The sequence below is a fragment of the Glycine max genome, chromosome 6, assembly GCF_000004515.6.
Source record: "Glycine max cultivar Williams 82 chromosome 6, Glycine_max_v4.0, whole genome shotgun sequence".
Taxonomy (NCBI): domain Eukaryota; kingdom Viridiplantae; phylum Streptophyta; class Magnoliopsida; order Fabales; family Fabaceae; genus Glycine; species Glycine max.
In genome coordinates, this window is record NC_038242.2 from 50,916,251 (window position 1) to 50,922,453 (window position 6,203).

The 6,203-nt window shown below is 34.1% G+C and overlaps 1 protein-coding gene and 1 pseudogene across 8 annotated transcripts in view; both read right to left on the bottom strand.

Annotated features, from left to right (window-relative positions):
• The window catches only part of LOC102661178 (2-succinyl-5-enolpyruvyl-6-hydroxy-3-cyclohexene-1-carboxylate synthase), a 21,230-nt gene extending 15,744 nt beyond the window's left edge, over positions 1-5,486 (bottom strand). For 2 of the 8 annotated variants that reach the window (XM_041016810.1, XM_041016809.1), the window contains exons 1-2: positions 5,223-5,482; positions 5,037-5,153 (exon numbers count right to left, since the gene is read on the bottom strand). The gene's annotated coding sequence lies outside the window, so the exon portion shown is untranslated. Of the gene's footprint in view, positions 1-5,036; positions 5,154-5,222 lie in introns of all 8 variants that reach the window. The other 6 variants (XM_041016806.1, XM_041016808.1, XM_041016815.1 and 3 more) reach the window with 5 other exon arrangements.
• LOC121172656 (lysine-specific demethylase JMJ25-like) overlaps positions 406-6,203 on the bottom strand; it is a 15,697-nt pseudogene continuing 9,899 nt past the window's right edge.

A 6,203-nucleotide genomic window follows, 5' to 3' on the forward strand; every position in this document is an offset into this window, starting at 1 on the left:
TAATAAATCATCACACATTCTAGGAGACCAAAATTCAGATTGAGCATTATAGGGGAACCAAAAATGTATTTTACCTAAAATAAATTCATGAAAATAAGGACATCCATGTAAACAAGCAATATTAATGAAACATACAGCAGGAAGAAGGTTGGAAACTGCAGTGCCTGATGATGTAATGGCTACTGCTGGAATGTGAGATCCTCTTCCATATCCAACAGCATCATATGCAAGTGAACGCTCATCGAAGCATGAAATACATGTGATTAATTTGTGACTTGCAACAGCAACAGCAACAGGGGAAGGTCTAGATCCAGGAGCAATACACAAATACTAAACAAAAGAATAAATCAGAATCATGCATTAATATTGGTGCATATGTAATATTTATCAGATCATCTCACCATCAAACCAAGTCTTGTGCATTCTTCAACAATAAGCGATGCCCAAACAGTGTTAATATTGGCACTTTCTTTCAGGGAGTTTGATAATTCATTGGCATGATCCAACTGATAATACAAGAGACAAACATAACAAGGACAAACTTCAGACAAATACAACAGATAAACATAACAACTAGAAATAACCTGGCAAATGAATAATTTTCTTCTTTTTTCTATGGTACATGAATTAAATTTCCCAAAATCTAAGGTGGCAACCATCAAAGCTAGATATCTAGGTGAAATAGAGCTTATTTTTAGATCTAGACCATTTGGTTATTTAAATTTTAAAAATCTTGTTCATCTTATAATTGATTTTGAGATAGAATTTGTTCTTAAAAAGCTCAACTCTAAGTTGGCTTTCTTCTAGTCTAAAATTTTCCAAACTTCCATTCCCTTTTATTCTTCCTCTCTCACAGAGTCATTGCAGAATAAGATAAAGGCGTAAAGACCTATACATCCAAGAGTCAATCATCCTGCAAAAAAAAAAATTATAAATTGAATTTGAATTAGTTTTTTTGTTAGAGCTGTAATAAAAAGAGTATAAACAATTCATAAACTTTACCTAATGTAACATGAATAGAGTTCAAACGTGCTGTCTTCGTTCTTTTAATAAAATGTTGAATTTCAGTACAAGGTAAGTGGGCAGTGTACTGTCTGTGATTCAAGACCAAAGGGATCTTGTGTGCAGTGTTATAAAACTCAGACTGGACCAGCCAGTCCAACCGGTTAAACCGGAACCCGGGCATAGCACCGGTTCGGGTCACATATCAAATCGGATATGCATCTAACCCGGTGCCATGTAATCAACCCAACACTGAACCAGTAAGAACTGGGAAACTCGGTCTAGTCGGATACACTCAATTTCCCAGTTGTACTCTCTCACTTTGCAAATTATAAAACATATTTATTTCAAAAATTAATCAATATTTTGGACTGGTAATTGCACTATAATGCTATTCCCAGCCTTTGTTTAAAGAACGAACACAGTTGCAATTGCATGACATCTATTGTCATATTAATGAAAAGCTCCTTACCACATAATAAAATAAACACGGAAACATTTTTTTTATTTTCTAAATAACTATTTATTAGCAGCTTGATCCTTCACCCAATCCTTTATGACATGCATATTTAATGAAATTTTTATCAGAATAAAATAAGGGAATGGGAGAATGTCAATGTTATAAGGGTGCAAAGCTCCAAATATTAAAATTTAAAAATATAACCTAAAGGTGAAAATATTTGTTATAAATGACTCAGGTTGATAAGGAGTACTCAGACAGATAACTAAATCATTTTAATAATTTACCCTGCTTTAAACGACAGCAATGGACATGCCTAAACTCTCTGAAATTCTTCTTCAGATATTCCTGCAACTTAGGGACATCCTGTCTCCAAAAAATATCCCAGAGAGCACCATCTGAAGCATCCCCCCCAAACAACAAATCACCTTGATTTATTTTTACTTTGTCAACCTCTATGAGCTCTGATCCATATGAAATACCATCCTCATTAGCAATGGCAACCTCATTACTACCAGACGGTTGATGAAACTGATCAACTTCTTTCCCATCACATAATCCACCTTCTTGTTCCATGACTTCAACACTACTTTGCCTGTCCAAAGCATTTATTGTAGAAGATGAATTATATTAAGCATGTCAACATTAGTTTCTCCATCCTGATCATCACCAAGTAGCTCCCTTTTCTCTTGCTCGAGATGCTTTTGCTTCAACTTCTCAATGACAGTAAGTTGATCAGAATCCAGTTTCACTTCTGCAATATGAGTCAACACATTTACCTAAAACAGCCAAATTATTAAAAAAAAATGCTTCATTTCCTTCATTGATAAGCATGCACTCAGGGCCACATACAACAAAATATACAAAACACTAACAAATGTTTGATCAGGAAAATCTATGCAACTGACATAAGTATATATACGCAAATTAAAGCCTTCTCTAAGCCAAAGGCATCATTCATTTCAAGTCCTTAAACATACTAATGTGATGATTCTACTATCATAACAAGAGTAGTTTTTCTAATTATCAGTCAATCATTATAACAACCAGGGAAATAACTCGTCAAATATAGAATCAAATGAGAGTTTATGAATTGAAGACAATGCACAGAACTTAAAAACTGACATGGAACTGAAGCCACAAACTACTCATAAGAAACAGAACAGAGAAATGCAATGGCTAATCAAAGACAACACTTTATACATCCTACAAACTATACACCATCCAATATGAAATCTATTTAAAAAGTTCAAATAATTTAGAAGAAATCCTTGAAAATAACAGCCCAGGAAAGAAATAAGCAAATAGAGCATACTGCATCAGACATATCACAATGGAGCTTAGTCACTGAATCACCACATCCAAGCTCCTGAGGAAATCCATAAGCAATATATGTTTTTGGCCCCAGGTCTGGCTTTAGAGAACCATTAGGCAACTTCACAGCAAGGTTAAGAGAACCTTTGTGAGGATCAGTATATTCCTTGAAGGGTAAGGAAGATATGAACTCAGCACAATGACGAGGCAATTGTTCCTCAAATAAATTAGAAGGAGGCTAATCTTTTAATTTCAATATCTGTGGCCAAGCAAGCCAATCCCTACGACCATTTGTATAGCCAGTAAAAAGTTGGTGGATATTAATTTCCCCCTGCATTTAACCAATACCTCAAAAGAGAAATGCAGAAATGCAGAAATCAGCAGCAACTGAATAAACAAGTCCAGTAAAGAATTAATAAATCAGTAAAATAAAGCAGATATGATTTACTCTAGTCTGATTACTAAACAGAAAAACAGAATGAGTACAAATCGAAAATAACATTTTCAACAAACTAAAAAAAATAAAAAGCACATTTTACCCAACATCAGCTAGATGCTGCAAGTCTAAGAACTAGACAAACATACCAAAGGATGCAAGGGCAACAAGAAAGGTCTGGGCAGGCAAAGCAAAAACAGCAAAATGGGGCAGGGACAAGAAACAGCCAAACATTGAGATAAAATTTTCTAAGATGATAAGATAAGGAGCAAAACCTAGGACTAAGAAGATGAATATGATGATGATGGTAGCAGGATAAATTGATCACACTAGCCATATTTCTTGAGAATGATGGAGAGACAGCATAAAGCATGAAACAAGGGCTTAAAATTTGAGACTGATATAAAAACTACACTCAGAAAAATGATTTCTAATTATCACCCTAATGTGCGTTTTGTTTACCAACATTCCACCTTAGGCCGGTATCTCTTTATGACCCAGATAGCAGAACATCTACAAACTGTTTCTTAAAGTGGAACCATCCACCAAAAAATTGTAATTTTTCAGTACTTCACAAAATATTTCAAGGACATTCTGTTCTGATGACTCTATGGAATTCAATAACTGACAATATTAAATGCACTGAAATAACTCTCAAGTCTCAATCCAGAAAAGGTGGAGTTACTGAATTCAGGAAACATGTAGGAAATTCAACAACATAAAAATTGCTAATATTAAATAATTCTCCAAATGCCATAACTGCAGTGGTTCCAGTCAAAATAAGTACCAACATTAAACAATTAAACATAATCTTCATGAGAATGAAGGTGAAGAATGAAATTTGTGTAAAAAGCTCTCCATGGTCAATAAAGTTAAAGATTGGGAAATTAAGCAAACCTCAGTCCAATCTAAGCAATCAATTGTTTTCTCCGCCAAATGTTGGCCATGCTTGGTATTAGTTACATGACGTAATGCACGCCACATGACAAGCGATTCCCAGCTTAAACCAGATGTACATTCAAGCACATTGCTGACAATGACAGGCTCCCCCTTTTCCCAATGCCACTGAAATTGCCTTAAATCCTTGTACTGAAGATCTACAGCTTTTGGATAGAATAAATAGTTGTCAGTCAAATCTTCTCAAGAAGCAGCCTTCCTCATATTACTATAGCTAACATCTGTGTTTCTATCAACCTTCAAACATGAACAGAAGTTGTCTGCAGTCTTAACTACATTTTGAAGCTTGTATGCTTGCACTAGTTCTTTTGCTTTACACACTAACTCAGACAAAATGTTGACCCAATACGCTTCTCAGTTCAAGAAAACCATGGTTACATTCATCATTGACTTTTGGACAAGGAATTCAGGGAAGTAACAACTAGTTGCAAGTAAAACTTACATATTCTTAGGAAAGAAATGAGCTTGTCCCTTGGAATAGATCTATCTTCTACCAAATTGAGTTTTTTGAGGGCAGCTCTAGTGCATTTGGATTTACATGTGTCAATCGTAGACCAGACATGACACATAACCCACACCGTAGGAAATAACATCAAGCATAAATACAGGAGGGAGTTGATGTTTTTATTTTTTCAGAACCCAAGAAGAAGATAAGGATCCTCTAGATTATAGGAAACAAAGAGAAAGGCCCAACCAAACCGTAATGAAAGATTCCCTTTTTTCATTCACAAAGGTGTAAAAGATACAAAAAAGAATTGACCATTCAACGTTAAATATTCCAAATTAGATGAAAAATGATAGAAGCAGGGAATGATGGTAAATAAAACAACAAAAACAGAAAAGATATCAAAAAGGCATGTCAGGCACCTGGTCTAGAGAATCTTGAAGCGAATAATGGGCTTCTTGAAAAGTAGAGAAGGAAAATTCATCCCATGCAAGGGTCATTGACAGAATGGAAACACTTTCCAGCTCATCTAACTCAATCTGGGAGCGGCTAAAGAATTAGTATTTAAAGTTATTAAAGTAATGGCAATAAGATTGTTGAACCTTTACCTGAGGTATGAAAAACCAAAAAGAACCTTTCTTTCTGGTGACTCACATTATCATCCAAATTGACATAGAGTGATTTAGAGTCGGCGTCGTTCTTGGAAACATAAATGAGAGGAAAGACCGAGGAGGAGTGGGGTTGGGAGCAAAACAAAGTGAAGGTCTTAGGACAGGGAGGGAGCGCCACCTGAAACCTAAGGAATCCAGTTGGGGAAGAAGGGGAAGGAGAATTCAAGATTTGGAGAGCCTCCTTCAGTTTCTCAAGTCCCTCCTCCAATGTCCCTCCTCCAATGCTATGGGATATAAAACCAAACTCTCACTCTCTATATATAAAAGAAAACCGCCAAAGGACTTTATATTATTGATATTCTAACGGATATAAAACCAAACTCTCATTCTCTATGTATAAAAAAAACCGCCTACATAATTATAAGATTGAACATTATATTATTGATATTGGTAAGAATAGGAGATTATTACATTTACCTTTTACTCACTATCTATATATATAAAAAAGAAAATTATCAACATAATTATAAAATTGAACATCTTATATTATTGACATTAGGTTAAAATAGGGGGAAAAGAGTCTATTTATGGGTTTTTTTTATCAATTACGGGTAAAAAAAAATTTCAATTTTGCAATCGGAAATATATTTTAAAAAATTATCCTAAACGGGGTAAGTCGAAAAAGGTGTTAGGACTTCTAACGTAGTAACACCTGTTACGACTTGTTATTTTTTTAATTGAAGTCGTAAAAAGATGTATGATTTCAGTGCAAATGTTATTTTTTTACGACTTTAAAGTCGTTTTTTTTTTAAAACGAAAGTCATATTTTGTTTTACAACTTTAAAAATCTGTAAAACTATTTTTTTTCTTTTTGTTAAATTTTTTAAATGTTTTTTTACTATTTGTAGACATGTTTTTGTTATGTTAACCTATTTTTTTTCTTTTCGTAATCTGTTTTTTCTTTAATTAATATTTTTA